Raw genomic sequence first — 20,391 nt, forward strand, 5'->3', positions numbered from 1 at the left:
GGGGGTTGTATTAATGCCGAACTGTTTTCCAAAGTAGTACATCATTTCACATTTTCTTCAGGAATGTATAAGACTTCTGGTTGTTCTCCATCCTTACTAACATTTGATGCTATCAATCTTTTTAATTTTAGTCATTCTAGTAGATGTGAAGTTACTTGCATTGTGGTTTTAATTTTTGTTTGATGACTAATAATGGTGAACATTTTTAAATGTTGCTTATTTACCATTCATGTATCTTCTTTGGTTAAGTGTCTTATTAAATTTTTTGCCCAATTTAAATTAAATTGTTTGTCTACTAAGTAGTGTTTTAGTAAAAGCTGGAGAAGAAGCAAGTTTGGCTGGATTACAGAAAACAAGGGGGAGAGTGGTAGGAATGAGGCCAAGAGAGACATGGGAGAAGGGGAGAACAGATCAAAAAGGACTTTGAGGCCTTGGTGAGAACTTTGGATTTATTGTAATTAAATTGAATTCACTGGATGATTTTGAGTATAGAGTGGCACAATCAGGCTTAAATTTTAAGGGACCACTTTGGCAACTCTGTGAACAGGCCAGAGGAATGGGAGTAAACACAGGATAGACTAGGAGGTTATTGCAGTAGTCAGAAAGAGAGAAACTGGTTAGTTGCAGTTCTGAATGACCTTTCCCCTCACTCTTGTTCCTGACATTCCAAACTGCATAATTTCAGATGTGGAAGACTGAGAAATTTCCTGGATTTTCTCAACAGAATATTGACTTACTCAAGGCCTTTAAGTGGAACACACTCTACTGAGGGTTGAGAGAAAGCTGACAATAGTGGCTTGCTTAGCTTAACTCAGTGGTTATGGTTGTTAGTTGTGGTTGCAATATTATGGTTGTGTGACTCTTTGGTTAGTATTCACTTTCTCCATCTTGGAATATAAGTTTGATGAGGATGGAAAAATGATCTCTGTTTTTAACTCACCACTGTAGCCTCAGTTTGAGCACAGTGCCTGCCAATTAGCATTTAGTCAATGGGTTTTTTTGTAGGGGAGTGAATGTGTGTATGTGTGAGGGAGAGAGAGAAGAGGGGCAGAAACAGAGAGGGGAAGAGACAGACATAGGGACAGGGGAACAAGTCCATATTGCAAAAGAACAGGACAATATTTTCTGTGAGTAGAATGCTCAGAGCCTGTGTACTGTGTTCTTTTTTACTTTCTCAGGTTAAATTTATCACTTCATAAATTTTCTTTATCTTATCCAAAATGAATCTACATTTTTTTTTCTTATAAGTATAAAGAAAAAGATTTTTTTTGGGGGGGGGAATGTTTAATGTCTCACTACAATTCAAGTACCATACATGTCTCTTTCTATTATTTGTATATCTTGAAAATATACCAGCATTATTGTCTAACACAAAGGAGGCACTAAATAAAATTTTTTCTTTGAAACATTGGTACTATAAATTATAAGAGACAGGAGCCATGTTTTCACAGCTCTGTTTCTTGAGCACCCCGCCCAATGGTATTGTGGAGATGGAATAACAATCACCATGAGCACAGGTCACTGCTGACAAAGGGACTTGCTTTCTCTCTAAACCATTTGACTTTGTTGGTGCCCAGGGCAGGATGCTCCAAAATATGCCTCAGTGGAATATTACTTTGAATTAAAGTTACTGAGGAAATGACTGATGCAAGAGAGACACACTGACCTTCCTATCTGTCTCCATGAAAGCAGGAAATTAATATCTCATGTGAATGGTGCCCTCCCTGTACCAGGAGGTAGAAAGACATCATTAACACCAGAGATAGGGAATGCAGGGTCAAGAAGACTGTATGAACCTTGTTACTTCTTTAACTCAAGAAGGTTGGCAGGGACATTTCTTCCTCCTCAACAGCTGACAAGACAACCAGGAGGCTGGCTAAACCCTGCTTCCCACCACAAGACTGCTGCAGCTGAGAGATCCTAGGACACATGACAAAGGCCAGCAGAAGGTAAAATTTCTTATCTCCTCGACTTCCCAGGCCTGTAAGGTCTGGTGGGAGGGAAAGTGCTTAAGAGTCTCCTTTTCTCTATCTCTAAATTTAGATTAGCAGAAGAAAATACTTATGGAGCAAGATCCTTGTGACATAGAAAATCTGGTTTTTGGAAATGAGTAATCTTGTCTCAGTTTTTCTTAATCCTTTCCTCCCAGAGATAGTCACTGTTTTTCTTTGTCTCTGTCTCCTGAGTCATGTTTCATAAGAAGAAAGAACCATAGGGCAGAATACAGGCATAGGCCCTATAAGCCTGCTGTTTGAGACAGCCTCACAGACTGGTGAGTCAACAGTTCTCTCCAGTCCAGTGCCTATTAAGACAAACTTTGCTGTCAGTCCTCTATATAAAAACTGGATGAGATTTTTCCTTCTGTATTTTTCTATGTCCTGAGATTTTGGCTTTTTGTCCAGTGAGAATATTCTCTCTGGTCTCCACCATCTGGATGGTGTATTTACTGGGGTGCATCTGGTAACCAGTTGAATTGACTGGGGTTCTGAGACACAAAGTCATAAACAGCACACTCTAGTCTTGTTGTGCCAGCTGTCAGAGGAGTTTGTCCTAAGGGGACCCAGTCCATAAGGGGCCTTTGTTGTTTCAACCTTCATTGCCTTGTTAGTGTTGGAAAAGTCCCATTCCAGCAGCATATGCCTGATGTCACAGATTAGTAGGTTTGGGATCAGAGGTGCCTCAAATTCCCAGGAGAGACCAGGGACACAGTTTGCATTATACCACCCTTACTGCCTGTGCAATGAAGGCCTTTGCTTTCTTAGATTATCCTTGGAAATGAATTTTCACATTATAGGGGCTATATCATCTGTGCCCTCTCCATCTGAAAGTATGCTTATTTCATCCATGGTAAGGATTTATTCTAAGCCTGAAAAGTTACCTCTGGGTCGTTCCATAAAAAGGCTTACTGATTTGAGTCACTATTTGAAATTAATGAAAGGTCTTACTCCTCAATGGCCAGATGATGGATCCTTTAAATTTGCCGTATTTAAAAGATTACCTTTTTGAGAGCTCTCATCATAAACAGCTGTCATATTGGTATTTATGGAAGGATCAAATTGAAAGGAAAAATAATGTATAACAGCTAGCCTTAGGGAATCGTTATTAAGATGAAATAACAGAAATTAGACTTAAAATAAAGATCCAACATGAATTCCCCTTTTTAAGAAAAATTTTAAAAATTGCCCCATCTCCTCAGCAATTCCTTAGGCCCTCCTACAAATAATTAGGAAAAGGTCAGTTGGAAGCCAATATTCAAGAGCTAATAGAAACAATTATCTTTGACTTCCAAATCTCTACAAAACCAGAAATGCAATTTAGGAACAAGTCAAGGCCCATTTATCTTCACCAACCCTGAAACCTATTCCTCTCAAATTCTTGTAGATATTATAAAAGTTGAGGATAATTGGAGCAAAATTGTCCTGTACTTAAGAAGAAAACGTTTTTAAAATAATAATTACCCTGAGACTTATGATAATAGAAAAATACACTCCAAAACTCACAGAAGAAAATTTACATTTTTTCCTCTGTCCCTTAAAATTATAAATCTTACCATGTCTTTGAAATGTAAACACAGCCACATTGCCTGAGACTGAGCCCAGATTATCTCAATTGTTAGAACCTGAAACTAAAATTTAAAGAAAAAAAAGGAAAGAGGTGTTTTTTTAAACAAAAACCACCAAAAAAACCCTCTCATGCTCAAACTCTAAATCACAGTCTCCTTAAAATTGTTTATCAAGGGCAAGTACACTTAAAGGGCAAGAAGACTTAAAAGTCTTCTCCATAAATAATAAAAGACTGTAGCTATCTGAGTAAACTTAATTTATTCCAACAAGCAATATAAAAATTCTCAAAAATATAACAAAAACGAATACAAATATTTTTCAAATTCACATGATCTAGGATAATTTTTGGTAAGTAAAATCTAGTTCAGGTTTAATGGTTTAATTAATACAGACATATCTTAAGAGTTATCAGCATTAAGTATAATAGCTTTATTCTATGTAGTTTTACTAAAAGTCAAATAAGCTCATGTTATCTCTTTTACAAAATTTCTCAGAAAAAAGTAATAATAATAATAATTTAAGATGATGGTTAACACTACTTTAACATCATATGAAATTGTCATGAGTAATCTGAGTGATTGTTAAGAACAAATTAATTAAATAGACATAAGATAAGAATTCTTTTAGGTAAACATTTTTTAGCAATAATTGTTTTTACTATGTCAACTTAAATAGTTTTCTAAATGTCTTTGATAAATTGTACCCTTAGAGTTTTGCTAAGTTAAATTAAATGAATTGAATGTCTAGATCATTTCCAACTAAGACAAAATACTGAAATATTAATTGCTGAACGAGTCTAAGTTTACCTACTTTTGACCTAACACACTAAATATGTTTGGTTCTATTAGTAAACATGTCTTGTGCTTCATTAAAAGCTTGTACTATGAAGTAGAATATGTTTCTAGAAATTATGAAATGTATTTATAAGTTTGCCAAGCCACAAAATACTTACACAGTTAATAATTTTTAACTTTATCTTTACAAAAAAATTAAAGCTTCAAAGGATTAAGAATTGTAAATAATATATGTGGTTAAAGCTACTAGGAATTATAAGGAAATTAGAATATGTTTTGGGGTAAGAAAAAGTGTAAGGTAAGGAGATGTTTTTGTTAATGTAAAAACTTTGTTAAGTGATTTTTGTCCTAAAGCTGGTAACTTCTAAATGGGAAAGAGAACAAGGGACAAATCAAAATGGACAGAGAAAGTTGTAAGAGGTTTGTTAAAAAGGAATCTTTAGAAAGGAATTTTATGTGTAGTCAGGTCTAAGATTGGAATGAATTTAATAAAGTGATTGAGTTTTAATATCCAAAGTAAGCTGGTAGAAAATTAAAATTTGTTTTTTCTCTCTTTTTGCAAAATTTTCTTAATTATTGGTCTGCTCTTAATGAGAAATTGTAAACAAAGACTTTTTTTTACATTTAATGTAATCTGTCTAGCAAAACAAATATTGTACATTTTGTCTTTATGAGTCTTTGATAATTTTGAAGAAAAACTGAGTGCTTTCAATATTAAAAGAGCTAAGTCTTTTTACACTATTTAACTATCTGTATTTACATGTGAATCTTTGTGACTTTGATTAAATTGATAACTAAATATTAATTCACAGTGACATATGATCATATTTGACAAAGTGTTTTAAAACATTTTTATTTTTGAAAAAGTAGATTTTCCCCCAAATCAAATTCTAAATGAAGTCTTATTGACCTGGAAATAACGTTCAGGTTTTCCAGAGGCCCCTTGGAACACCTTAAAAGATTTGTTTTATCTTATTAGAAAAGAGAGCTATGAAACTCATTAGGCTTATTTGCTATGTTACTTACATGGGAAGCATTGCTAAATAAATGATCATAAACTCTAGGTTATATCATAAGGGTGAATGTTATTAATATAAATGTTCTAGAAAGTATATGAAATTCCTAAAATTGGATATGTCCTAGTATAATGTTATCAGTCATAATTCTAGTTATTATCTTAAATGTTTTGTGTCACAGAGATAAATTTTCTTGTCAATTCCATTAGAATGAATCAAATTTTTAGTAATGGATATTTGTCTTTTATTACTTAGACAATGGTTTTACTCAGATGTTTTTACAAAAGCTTCCTGAAAATGTGTTTCATGTTCAGAGAAATTCATGGAAAAGGATCTAACAAGTATTCTAGAACACAGGTTTCTGATGAATTTCAAATCATTACACTGAACTGAGTAAGAATTTACAAAACCCTAATGGAGAAATTGATGGTTTCATAAAACTTCTAACAAAAGATCAAACAAAACAAGAATTAATTACATGGGACTAAGTAAACTGAAGAAGATGGTTATAATATTTTATGATTTTAAAAATAAATTTATTTATTTTATTTATTTTTGGCTGCATTGGGTCTTTGTTGCTGTGTGTGGGCTTTCTCTAGTTGCAGCGAATGGCAGCTACTCTTCGTTGTGGTGTGTGGGCTTCTCATTGCAGTGGCTTCTGTTGTTGTGGAGCATGGGCTCTAGGTGCATGGGCTTCAGTAGTTGTGGCTCGTGGGCTTTAGTAGTTGTGGCTCATGGGCTCTAGAACGCAGGCTCAGTAGTTGTGGTGCATGGGCTTAGTTGCTCTGCGGCATGTGGGATCTTCCTGGACCAGGGCTCGAACCCATGTCCCCTGCACTGGCAGGCAGATTCTTAAACACTGTACCACCAGGAAAGCCCCATTTTATGATTTTTTTTTCGTGGTACGCGGGCCTCTCACTGTTGTGGCCTCTCCTGTTACGGAGCACAGGCTCCGGACGCGCAGGCTCAGTGGCCATGGCTCACAGGCCTAGCTGCTCCACGGCATGTGGGATCCTCCCAGACCGGGGCACGAACCCGTGTCCCCTGCATCACAGGCAGACTCTCAACCACTGCACCACCAGGGAAGCCCTATGATTTTTAAATTTGAAACATTGCTGTTTTTTTTTTTTTAAGTTTTGTTTCTCCAAATATAGGAAAATTTGTTTTTCTCTCTTAAGCTAGAGCAGTTTGGTAATTTATACCCTTGTAAGCAAAATTGAATCATTTGTCTTTTTCTCCCTACCCGATTCCTCCAGAATTCAGAAGCTTTCAGTGAACATTCTTATTTTCTTGGCAATATAGTTATTTGCATAATTTCAATAAGAATCTGTTCTCCTTATAATAGCACATAATTGCAAACATTGATTATATTACTAAAGTTTTGCCTAGAATGTCATATTTGAGAGAGATATACATAAACTTAGGTTTGACCAAACAGCTTTAAGAAACTAAGGTTGACTTCATGGAGCCAATAAAGCCCCTTGGGAAAATAGTGTGGTACCTTGCTTAGAGTTCCCAGCAGCCTTACTAGCTGAGTAAGGAAGGTCACTTCCTGGCAAATGCAAGAACCTCAGAATATTTGGGGGACATTGAGGAGAAGAATTCACCCAAATCTATAGATGTCAAATGATTGGCTTGGCTTCTTAGCCTCAAGGGACTATTAAAAGTTTAATCTGGAGATTCCTTATAAAAAGTTCCAGCAAAGCAGATTTAAAAGAGCCTATATGGGAGATTTCCCTCTAACCCTGGAGATATTCGGCAGAGATAGTGGTTGACCAGAGGTAAAGCCTGAAGTCCTTCATGAATTTCAATCAAAATTGAACTTTAAGAAGCCAGAACTCCTCACAGTGACATTCAGGAGAGAGGGTAGAGACAAAGATGGCAGAGTAGAAGGACGTGAGCTCACCTCCTCTCATGAAACCATCCAAATCACAACTAACTGCTGAACAACCATCAACAAAAAAGACTTGAACATACAAAAAAGACATTCTACATCCAAAGACAAAGAAGAAGCTACAACTAGATGGTAGGAGGGGTGCTTTCGTGATATAATCAAATCTCATACCTGCTGGGTGGGTGACCCAGAAAGTGGAAAATAATCATCATATCACAGAGGTTCTCCCACAGGAGTGAGAGTTCTGAGACCCACGTGAGACTCCTCAGCCTGGGGACATGGCAATGAGAGGAGGAGATCCCAGAGCATTTGATATTGAAGGCCAGTGGGACATGAGGGCAGGAGCTCCACAGGATTGGGGGAAAGAGACTCCACTTTTGGAGGGTGCACACAAGGTTTCATGTGTACTGGGACCCAGGGCAAAGCAGTAACTCCATAAAAGCCTGGGCCAGACCTACCTGAGGGTCTTGGAGGGTCTCCTGGGGAGGAAGAAGTTGGCTGTGGCTCACTGTGGGGGCAAGGACACTGGTGGCAGAGAACCCAGGGAATATTTTTTGGTGTGAGCTCTCCTGGAGGTCATCATTTGGGCACTGAGACCTGGCCCCACCCAATAGCCTGCAGTCTCCATTCTGGGATGCCTCAGGGCAAACAACCAACAGGGTGGGAACACAGACCCTCCCATGAGCAGACAGGCTGCCTAAAGTTATTCTGATCCCACAGCCGCCTCTAAACACCACTTGACACAGCCCTGCCCACCAGAGGGAAAAGACCCAGCTCCACCCACCAGTGGGCATGCACCAGTCCCTACCACCAGGAAGACTTCACAAGCTCCTGGACCAACCTCACCCATCAGGGGGCGGGCACCAGAAGTGAGAGGAGCCATGATCCTGCAGCCTGAGGAAAGGAGGCTACAAACACGGAAGGCAGAGAAATGTGTTCCAGATGAAGGAACATCATCAAACTCCAGAAGAACAACTAAGTGAAGTGGAGATAGGCAATCTTCCTGAAAAAGAATTCAGAGTAATGATAGTAAAGATGATACAAGTAACTGGAAAAAGAATGGAGGCACAGACCAAGAACATAGATGAAATTTTTAGCAAAGAGCTAGAAGTTTTAAAAAACAAAGAGAGATAAAAAATAACTGAAATGAAAAATACTCTACAAGTAATCAATAGCAGAATAAATGAGGCAGAAGAATAAATAAGTGAGCTGGTAGACAGATTGGTGAAAATCACTGCTTTGGAACCGAATAAAGAAAAAAAATGAAAACAAATGAGGACAGTCTAAGAGACCTCTGGGACAACATTAAATGTGCCAACATTCACATTTTAGGGGTCCCAGAAGGAGAAGAGAGAGACAGAGGGGCTGAAAAAATATTTGAAGAAATAATAGCCAAAAACTTCCCTAACATGGAAAAGGAACAGTCACTCAAGTCCAGGAAGCACAGAGAGTCAAATACAGGACAAACCCACAGAAGAACATGCCAACACACATGAATCAAATTGATAAAAATTAAAGACAAAGAAAACATTAAAAGCAACAAGAGAAAAACAACAAATAACATACAAGGAAACCCCAGTAAGGTTATCAGCTGATTTTTTTCAGCAGAAACTCTGCAGGCCAGAAGGGAGTGGCCCAATATATTTACAGTGATGAAAGGCAAAAACCTATGACCAAAAATACTCTACCCAGCAAGGTTCTTATTCAGACCTGACAGAGAAATCAAAAGCTTTATAGACAAACAAAAGCTAAGAGAATTCAGCACCATCAAACCAGCTTTACAACAAATGCTAAAGGAACTTCTCTAGATGAAAAAGAAAATGCCACAACTAGAAAAAAGAAAATTATGAATGGGAAGGCTCACCATTAAAGGCAAACATACAGTAAAGGTAGGAAGTCATCCACTCACAAATATGATATCAAAACAAACAATCATGAGAAGAGGAGAGTACAAATGCAGGATATTGGAAATGCATTTGAAATTAAGAGACCAGCAACTTAACACAACTTTTTGTATATATATATATATATATATATATATATATATATATATATATATATATATATATATATATATATATATATATGTATACACTCTGCTATATCAAAACCTTATGGGAAATGCAAACCAGAAATCTACAACAGATACACAAAGAAAAAGCAACCCAACTGCAACACTAAAGATGGTCATCAAACCACAAGGGAAGAGAACAAAAGAGGAAGGGAAGAAGAAAGAGCTACAAAAACAAACCCAAAACAATTTAACAAAATGACAATAAGAACATACATATTGATAATTACATTAAAAGTAAATAGACTAAATGCTCCAACCAAAAGACATAGACTGGCTGAATAGATACAAAAGCAAGAACCATATATATGTTGCCTACTAGAAACTCACTTTAGATCTAGACATCCACACAGACTGAAAGTGAGAGGGTAAAAGAAAGGTATTCCATACAAATGGAAATCAAAGGAAAGCCAGAGTAGCAATAGTCATATCAGACAAAATAGACTCTAAAATAAAGACTGTAACAAGGACCAAGAAGGACACTGAATAATGATCAAGGAATCAATCCAAGAAGAAGATACAACAATTGTAAATAAATATTCACCCAACATAGGAACACCTCAATATATAAGGCAAATGCTAATAGCCATAAAAGGAGAAATTGACAGTAACACAATAGTATTGGGGGATGTTAACACCCCACTTTCATCAATGGACAGATCATCCAGACAGAAAATCAATATGAAAACACAGGCCTTGAATGACACATTAGACCAGAAGGACTTAATTGATATTTATAGAGCATTCCATCTGAAAGCAGCAGAATACACATTCTCCTCAAGTGCACACGAAACATTCTCCAGGATAGATCACACGCTGGGCCACAAAGTGAGCCTTGGTAAATTTAAGAAAATTGAAATCATATGAAGCACCTATTCCAAACACAATGCTATGAGATTAGAAATCAACTACAAGAAAAAAACTGTAAGAAACACAAATACATGGAGGCTAAACAATATGCTATAAGCATCCAATGTATCACTGAAGAAATCAAAGCAAAAATTAAAAAATACCTACAAATGAAAACAAAAACATGAAGATCCAAAACCTATGGGATGCAGCAGAAGCATTTCTAAGAGGGAAGATTATAGTGATAAAATCTTACCTCAGGAAACAAGAAAAATCTCAAATAAACAACCTAACCTTATATGTAAAGCAACTAGAGAAAGGAGAACAAACAAAACCCAAATTTAGTAGAAGGAAAGAAATCATATAGATCAGAGCAGAAATAAATGAGAGACAAAGAAAACAGTAGGAAAGATCAATGAAACTAGAAGCTGGTTCTTTGAAAAGATAAACAAAATTGATAAACCATTAGCCAGCATCATCAAGAAAAAAATGGGGAGAGCTCAAAGCAATAAAATTAGAAATACAAAAGAAGTTACAATGGACACCACAGAAATACAAAAGCTCATAAGAGACTACTGCAAGAAACTATATGCCTGTAAAATGCACAACCTAGAAGAAATGGACAAATTCTTAGAAAGGTACAACCTTCGAAGACTGAACCAGGAAGAAATAGAAAATATGAACAGACAAATCACAAGTCCTGAAATTGAAACTGTGATTAAGAAACTCCAACAGGGCATCCCTGGTGGCGCAGTTGTTAAGAAACCACCTGCCAAGGCAGGGGACACGGGTTCGAACCCTGGTCCAGGAAGATCCCACATGTCACAGAGCAACTAAGCCCGTGGGTCACAACTACTAAGCCTGATCTCTAGAGCCCACGAACCACAGCTGCTGAGCCTGCATGCCACAACTACTGAAGCTCACGTGCCTAGATCCCATGCTCTGCAACAAGAGAAGCCACCACAATGAGTAGCCCATGCACCACAATGAAGAGTAGCCCCCGCTTGCCACAACTAAAAAAAGAAAGCCTACATACAGCAACAAACACCCAATGCAGCCAAAAATAAAATAAATAAATAAATTTATTTTTAAAAATTTATTAAAATTTATTTTTAAAAAAAGAAACTCCGGACAAACAAAAGTCCAAGATCAGATGGCTTCACAGGTGAATTCTATCAAGCATTTAGAGAACAATAAACACCTGTTCTTCTGAAACTATTCCATAAAATTTCAGAGGAAGAAACATTCCCAAACTCATCCTATGAGGCCATAATCACCCTGATACCAAAACCAAACAAAGGTACTACAAAAAAAGAAAAAATAAGTCAATATCACTGATGAACATAGACTCAAAAATCATTTACAAAATACTAGCAAAGTGAATCCAACAACACATTAAAAGGATCAGACACCATGATCAAGTGGGATTTATCCCAAGGATGCAAGGATTTTTCAATATCCACATATCAATCAGTGTGATACACCACATCAATGAATTCAGTAAAGTCACAGAGTACAAAATTAATACACAGAAATCTCTTTCATTCCTATACACTAAAAACAAAAGATCAGAAAGAGAAATTATGGAAGGAATCCCATTTACCATCACATCAAAAAGAAAAAATACCTATGAATAAATCTACCTAAGGAGACAAAAGACCTGTACTCTGAAAACTCCAAGATGCTGATGAAAGAAATCGAAAGTGACACAAACAGATGGGGAGATATACCATGTGCTTGGATTGGAAGAATCAATACTGTCAAAATGACTATACTACTTAAGGCAATCTACAGATTCAATGCAATCCTTATTAAATTACCAGTGGAATTTTTTTTTTAGATCTTTTTCATGTGGACCGTTTTTAAAGTCTTTATTGAATTTGTTACAATATTGCTTCTGTTTTATGTTTTTGTTTTTGTTTTTTTGTGTGTTTTTTTGGTTGCATGGCATGTGGGATCCCAACTCCCTGACCAGGGATCGAACCTGCATCCTCCTCATTGGAAGGTGAAGTCCCAACCACCGGACCTCCAGGGAAGCCCCCACCAATGGCATTTTTCACAGAACTAGAACAGAAAATTTTAAAATTTGTATAGAAACACAAACCCCCAAATAGCCAAAGCATACTATGAAAGAAAAATGGAGCTGGAGGAATCAGGCTCACTGTCTTCAGACTATATTACAAAGCTACAGTAATCAATATGGTACTTGCACAAAAACAGAAATATAGATCAATGGAACAGAATAGAAAGCCCAGAAATAAACCCACACAACTCTGGTCAATTAATCTATGACAAAGGAGGCAGGAATATACAATGGAGAAAAGACAGTCTCTTCAATAAGTGGTGCTGGGAAAACTGGACAGCTACATGTAAAAAAATGAAATTAGAACAATTTTCTAACATTACAGACAAAAATAAACTCAAAATGCATTAAAGACCTAAATGTAAGACTGGATATTATAAAACTCTTAGAGGAAAATCCAAGCAGAACACTCTTTCACAGCAGCAATATCTTTTTGGATCCACTTCCTAGAGGAAAGAAAACAAAAACTAAAATAAACAAATGGGACCTAATAAAACTTAAAAGCTTTTTCACAGCAAAGGAAACCATAAACAAAACAAAAAGACAACCTACAGAATGGGAGAAAATATTTGCAAATGATGAGACTGACAATGGAATAATCTCCAAAGTATACAAATAGCTCATGCAGCTCAATATCAAAAAAGCAAACAACCCAATCAAAAAATGGACAGAAGATCTAAATAGACATTTCTCCAAAGAAGACATACTGATGGGCAAAAAGCACATGAAAATCTGCTCAACATCGCTAATTATTAGAGAAATGCAAATCAAAACTACAATGAGGTATCACCTCACACCAGTCAGAGTAACCATCATCAAAAAGTCTACAAACTGTAGACTACAAAAATGTTGGAGTGAGTGTGGAGAAAAGGAGTCCTCCTACACTGTTGGTGGGAATGTAAATTGGTTCAACCACTATGGAGAATATTATGGGATTCCTTAAAAAACTAAAAATAGAACTACCATATGATCCAGCAATCCTACTCTTAGGCATGTATCTGGAGAAAATTATACTTCCAAAGGATACATGCACCCCAGTGTTCAGTGCAGCACTATTCACAATAACCAGGATATGAAAGCAATTTAAATGTCCATTGACAGATGAATGGATAAAGAAGATGTGGTACATATATACAATGGAATATTACTCAGCCATAAAAATGAATGAAATAATGCCATTTGCAGTAACATGAATTGACGTAGAGATTATCATACTAAGTGAAGTAATTCAGAGAAAGACAAATATCATATGATATCACTTATCTGTGGAATCTAAAAAAATGATACAAATGAACTTAATTACAAAAGAGAAACAGACTCACAGACTTAAAAAACAAACTTATGGTTACTAAAGGGAAAAGGTACGGGGAGGGATAAATTAGGAGTTTGGATTCACATATACACACTACTATATATAAAATAGATAATCAACGAGACCCTACTGTATAGCAAAGGGAACTCTACTCAATATTCTGTAATAACCTATATGGCAAAAGAATCTGAAAAAGAATGGATATATGTATATGTATAACTGAATCATTTTGCTGTACACCTGAAACTAATTCAACATTGTAAATCAACTATACTTCAATATAAAATAAAAATTAAATTAAAAAAAGAGATTAAAAAAAGAAGTGTCTTCCAATGCAAGGATCAGATCAAAGAACATGAATGGAATATTCCTACTGGGATGATTAGGAGGATAACACATCCTTGGTAGGTGCAGAGCCTGTTCACTTATCCTCTGACTTTCCTTGTTCCCTTTCTCCACTACATCCAATTAAGCAGATAAAAACTTTGAGAAAGCTGCCTCTTCCTTCACCAATGCCAAGAAGGACAAACTCAAAGAGCCATTTTCTGTCTGTCTTCCTCTGATGTTGCTTCTTCATGTTTGAGCTATTGGGAGGAGAGAGAGGCAATAAATTCTCTTAATAAAAGCAAAAAATAAAAATAAAAAACAAGCCTATATGGTCAGTCACGATCCTTGCTATACTTATATAAATAAGACCAAGTTTATTGAATCTAGACTTATTTTGCAAACAAATTTGTGTTAATTTGGCTATCTTTGATAGAAATGAGGGTGATTTTAGAGAGAAAAATTATCTTTCAATAGAAACCAAAATACGTATTGTGGATATTAGATTCTAGTGCTATTAATTTTCCTTGAAGTTTTGTTAATTACCTGAAAACTGGACTGTATCCTGAATTTTTCTAGTTTCCTCCACTACCTGACTGCAACTCTCCAAACTAGTGTTTCCAAATTTTCTCCCACCCTTTTAACTTGGAATCATTGAAACTAAAACTGCCTTTTCTTCTGAAGTCCTGCATACTGAAGGTAGATATCTTAATATAAACTTCAGAGAAATCTCCACAGCAGCTCATGTTTAGACAATCTTTTTCGTTCCTGTTGCTATACGGACCACTCAGAAAGTTTACCTGAACATCTGATGGACATTCAAACTACAAAAGATGCTTTAACCCTGACATTTAGAGATCTTCTCAACTGTCTACCCTCAGAATTCAAAAACTGATATGAAATTTGCCTCAATTATTAACCATTGTTTTTTTGTCTCCATAGCAATGCCTCTTATTAAATACCTGATTGCTTGTACAGTAAGCTTAACTTCTACTTGGAAATACTGCTTTGGAAGAGAAAATTAAGGTAAAATGATCATATGGATGGACTCTAATCCAATATGACTTGTATCTTTATAAGGGGGGAATATTAGAACACAGACATGCACAGACTGAGGGGCAACCATGTGAGGACACAGCGAGAAGGTAGCCATCAAAGGAGAGAGACCTCAAAGAAACTAAACTTGATACTTTGATCTTGGACTTCTAGCCTCTAGAACTATGAGAAAATATATTTTTGTTGTTTAAGCCACCTAGTAGCCAGTGTGGTATTTTGTTATGGCAGCCCTAGCAAACAAATACAATCACTATTAGGGAAAAAAAAATCATTTGCTTTGTTATTCCAGTAGAATGATTTTAACACTGATTACTTCTTACCTTGAGATTATAAAAGACAGTGATAAACATTACTGTAGAGTATATATGAGTTGTGTCCTATGAAACAAAGCTAGTTAACAAACACCTCTCAGCTGTAGATGATGCCATGTGTTCATCTGATCAGCAAGAGGACATGAGTGGAAGGGAGAACCTTTTCTGCTTCAGACAAGCAACTTCCTGGGTTACCCTGAGTATGACAAAGAGGGCCATTGCTTGGGGACCAGGTCTCCAAGCAGTCACAACAGGCCTCAGGAACCCACAAGAAAATTGTGAAGGAAGAATATTACTAGCCAGGCCCATATGAATCTTTTCTTCCCATCACTGCTCTTTTGTGAAAAATTCTTCCAAATACATATTTTTGTCCCAAAATATCATGTTGGACGCTCGCTACTAGGAGCAAATTTTTCTAGCATCTCTGTTGGATGAATTTTCACACTTGCAAAATCACTCAGAAAAGAGTTCATCCTCCCAACACCTCTCCTGCACCAGTGTCCCCCTAAACAGCATCTGACCACAATATGAAGGAACTTACCTCCCAGGTAAGCAGGTGCTTGAATGTGATTTAATTATCTCTGCATCCTCTCCCTGGTCTCCCTGTGAAACCTAGTCACCTCTTTGCATTAAAGCATTTCTGTGAGAAGCCCTGTAAGGTGCTGGCTATTCTCAATTCTGTCCTGCTGGTTTCTCTGAAGTGCCTAGAAGCTGTCCTCTCCACACACAAACTGTTCTGACAAACTTCATTTGAATGATTTGGATTTTAATTCTCAATTTGCTTCTGTTCCTAAGCTCTTAAGGCTTTTTTTTTTCTTTTTAACCAATTCAGAAAAAACATCATTAAAAAAAAGACAAGGTTGGGCTTCCCTGGTGGTGCAGTGGTTGAGAGTCCGCCTGCCGATGCAGGGGACACAGGTTCGTGCCCCAGTCCAGGAAGATCCCACATGCCGCGGAGCGGCTGGGCCCATGAGCCATGGCCGCTGAGCCTGCGCGTCCGGAGCCTGTGCTCTGCAACGGGAGAGGCCACAGCAGTGAGAGGCCCGCGTACCGAAAAAAACAAAACAAAACAAAAAAAAACAAGGGTACTCGCAGATCTAACATGCTAAGCTTTAACTTAGTACGTTCTTAAGACTGATGTTTTCCAAGGAACTTTCTTGTTTCCTGTGCAATAATAAAGGTTTGTTATAAAAGTTAAGTACAAAAAGTGAAAAAAAATAAAAATAGTGGTATCTTCACAGTTGAGTTCTTAACATATTTTCTGATATATGTAAAAAGAGAAAAATTGGCAAAATGAGTACCAACATTTTTAAAAATAATAATTAAGCCGAAATCCCTAGATTTACCAATTTTATAAAATAAGAAAATAACATTTTATAAAATACAATTTTATGAAATATGATTTTATAAAATTTGTTTAGCTAAGTAACAAATGATTTGCCCAAAAAACAGATTTAGCAGGTGGAGTCCAGGGGGCACATCCTACAAAATAAATTTATTGACACTGTAAAGGGTTACTAGCATAAAATTGTGGTGGGAATAAAAAGGGCAGTGACCTTCTTCCTGAAGTTTAGGAGTGATCCCTGAATTGAGAGATATCTGAGTTGAAGTGGTCATTGGAAACAAATGGTAGAGACAAATCACAGAGAGCAGACTGTATCAATTCCAGCTTCTGGACTCAGAGAAGGAAGGAAGAGCTTCGTATTTCATTGCAGAGAATGAGGCTGAGAAAGTTTAAAATCAGATGCTTTTTCCCAGATCCAGGGGACCAGCTAATGCACAAAAATGCTTAAAGCCACATAGGTATGTCACCTTTATTTCCTAGAGAAGATGTTAGCATTTTCTAAATCCTCATCTACCGTGCCTGGCATGCATTATTTTATAGCTTTCTGGAAGTTTCATCAGCACCACTTGTATATTTGTAGTACGATGTGTCTGTGGAGAGTACAGAATGCAGGTCCGGGGTGGGGGCAATGGACTCTTCTAGCTACCACAGTGAGTGGTGCCCCTGCAAACCTGAGTAAGGAAGACAACTTGCCTTTGGGTGGGTAGTGTTACAATCTGCATGTCTAGGGGCACAAATGTAAAGACCGCCCCTGTTCTGGGACTGATTATGATTCTGACTGACCTCAAAGGGGTAATTATGAAACCCCTGGATCATCAGGATCTGGATGTTCCCCACTTTTTCCATGGTGTGATCATGACAGAAAATGTGGCTGTAGATATCTGGGAACATTTCCAGAAATGTCCTCCTGTAGGAGTTAATTATAAAGTAAATGTGTATAAAACAGAAAATAATATTGAAACCTATCAAGGGGAGTAGATCTTAAGGGTTAATATTGTAGATGGACTACTTTGGAAAAAATCATTTTCCCTTGGAGTATTAAGAAGTCATCGCATAATTGCCATCTCTCCACATTTTGTTCTAGAGTTCCTGGTTTATTGATATCAGTGTGAGACCTGTTTTAAATAAAAATCTATTTGTAAAAATCCAGAATCTGTAATATGTTCTAAATATCATTATAGTGTCTTTTAACTATAGATTAAAAATCACTTCATTTTCAACAAAATATTTTGATGTAAATATCAAATGTTTTGAAAACAAAGGGGATCTGTTTTTGTTGTTTTCTCTTTTATCTAATTTTTGTATCCATTTTGTCTGGGCATATTAAATGGTAAAAATATTTATAAGATTTGCACTAGGTGAATCTTCTTTTTTTTTTCATGTTTTTGAATTTTATTTTATTTATTTTTTATATAGCAGGTTCTTATTAGTTATCTCTTTTATACATATTAGTGTATACATGTCAATCCCAATCTCCCAATTCATCCCACAACCACCCCCCCCACTTTCCCCCCTGGTGTCCATACATTTGTTCTCTACATCTGTGTCTGTATTTCTGCCTTGCAAACCAATTCATCTGTACCATTTTTCTAGATTCCACATATATGCATTAATATATGATATTTGTTTTTCTCTTTCTGACTTACTTCACTCTGTATGACAGTCTCTAGGTCCATCCATGTCTCTACAAATGACCCAATTTCATTTCTTTTTATGACTGAGTAATATTCCATTGTATATATGATTAATTCATTTTTTCATGGAAGTTTAACATAAGAAAAATATGTGTGAAGGCAGCTAATTAAATTTCTGTAGTTTCAAAGTCAGGAGTAGCACCAAAGTATCCTGACCCTTCTTCTTGAATGTCTCTCCATGTTATCAAATTCTCTCTTTTAATGATATGGGTTTGTTCTTTCAAATCCAAACGGATTTGGTTTAACTTTCCACAAAGTTCTTTTATGGACTACATATTCTGGGTGTCTAAGAACTGACAAAAAATAATTAGATAATAGAATGATCTTGAAAATGTGGATAACAAGTACAGTGTTTTCTTGATTTTTGGAAGAGTGACTGAATTTTCTCTTCTTTCATTTTTGAAAAAAGTGGTCCATCAATGGTCAAAAGTGTATCTTTTTTTTTTTTTGCACTCACTTTAATTGAATTGTGGTTTCAGTCACACTGGTATTTTAGATCAAATTTTTAAAATTAAGTTTAAACAACTAATATTCAATATAGATACACTCTAAGTCCTGAAACTCTTTTACCAAAGCAAACATAGCTAGAAATGAAATTGAGACTGACTTTGCAACTAAAATACAGTAGAATACCAGAATTAGATTTTTTTTTTTGCTTTATAACAAATTTAATCAGTTATACATATACATATGTTCCCATATCCCCTCCCTTTTGCGTCTCCCTCCCACCGTCCCTATCCCACCCCTCCAGGCGGTCACAAAGCACCGAGCTGATCTCCCTGTGCTATGTGGCTGCTTCCCACTAGCTATCTACCTTACGTTTGGTAGTGTATATATGTCCATGCCGCTCTTTCACTTTGTCACAGCTTACCCTTCCCCCTCCCCATATCCTCAAGTCCATTCTCTAGTAGGTCTGTGTCTTTATTCCTGTCTTACCCCTATGTTCTTCATGACATTCTTTTTTTCTTAAATTCCATATATATGTGTCAGCATACAGTATTTGTCTTTCTCTTTCTGACTTACTTCACTCTGTATGACAGACTCTAGGTCCATCCACCTCATTACAAATAGCTCTATTTCGTTTCTTTTTATGGCTGAGTAATATTCCATTGTATATATGTGCCACATCTTCTTTACCCATTCATCCGATGATGGACACTTAGGTTGTTTCCATCTCCAGGCTATTGTAAATAGGGCTGCTATGAACATTTTGGTACATGTCTCTTTTTGAATTAAGGTTTTCTCAGGGTATATGCCCAGTAGTGGGATTGCTGGGTCATATGGTAGTTCTATTTTTAGTTTTTTAAGGAACCTCCATACCGTTCTCCATAGTGGCTGTACCAATTCACATTCCCACCAGCAGTGCAAGAGTGATCCCTTTTTTCCACACCCTCTCCAGCATTTATTGTTTCTAGATTTTTTGATGATGGCCATTGTGACTGGTGTGAGATGATATCTCATTGTAGTTTTGATTTGCATTTCTCTAATGAGTAAAGATGTTGAGCATCCTTTCATGTGTTTGTTGGCAGTCTGTATATCTTCTGTGGAGAAATGTCTATTTAGGTCTTCTGCCCATTTTTCAATTGGGTTGTTTGTTTTTTTGTTATTGAGCTGCATGAGCTGCTTATAAATTTTGGAGATTAATCCTTTGTCAGTTGCTTCATTTGCAAATATTTTCTCCCATTCTGAGGGTTGTCTTTTGGTCTTGTTTATGGTTTCCTTTGCTGTGCAAAAGCTTTGAAGTTTCATTAGGTCTCATGTGTTTATTTTTGTCTTTATTTCCATTTCTCTAGGAGGTGGGTCCAAAAGGATCTTGCTGTGATTTATGTCATAGAGTGTTCTGCCTATGTTTTCCTCTAAGAGCTCGATAGTGTCTGGCCTTACATTTAGGTCTTTAATCCATTTTGAGCTTATTTTTGTGTATGGTGTTAGGGAGTGATCTAATCTCATACTTTTACATGTCCCTATCCAGTTTTCCCAGCACCACTTATTGAAGAGACTGTCCTTTCTCCACTGTACATTCCTGCCTCCTTTATCAAAGATAAGGTGACCATATGTGCGTGGGTTTATCTCTGGGCT

Source organism: Hyperoodon ampullatus (genome assembly GCF_949752795.1).
Source record: "Hyperoodon ampullatus genome assembly, chromosome: 18".
In the NCBI taxonomy this organism is placed as follows: Eukaryota; Metazoa; Chordata; class Mammalia; order Artiodactyla; family Ziphiidae; genus Hyperoodon; species Hyperoodon ampullatus.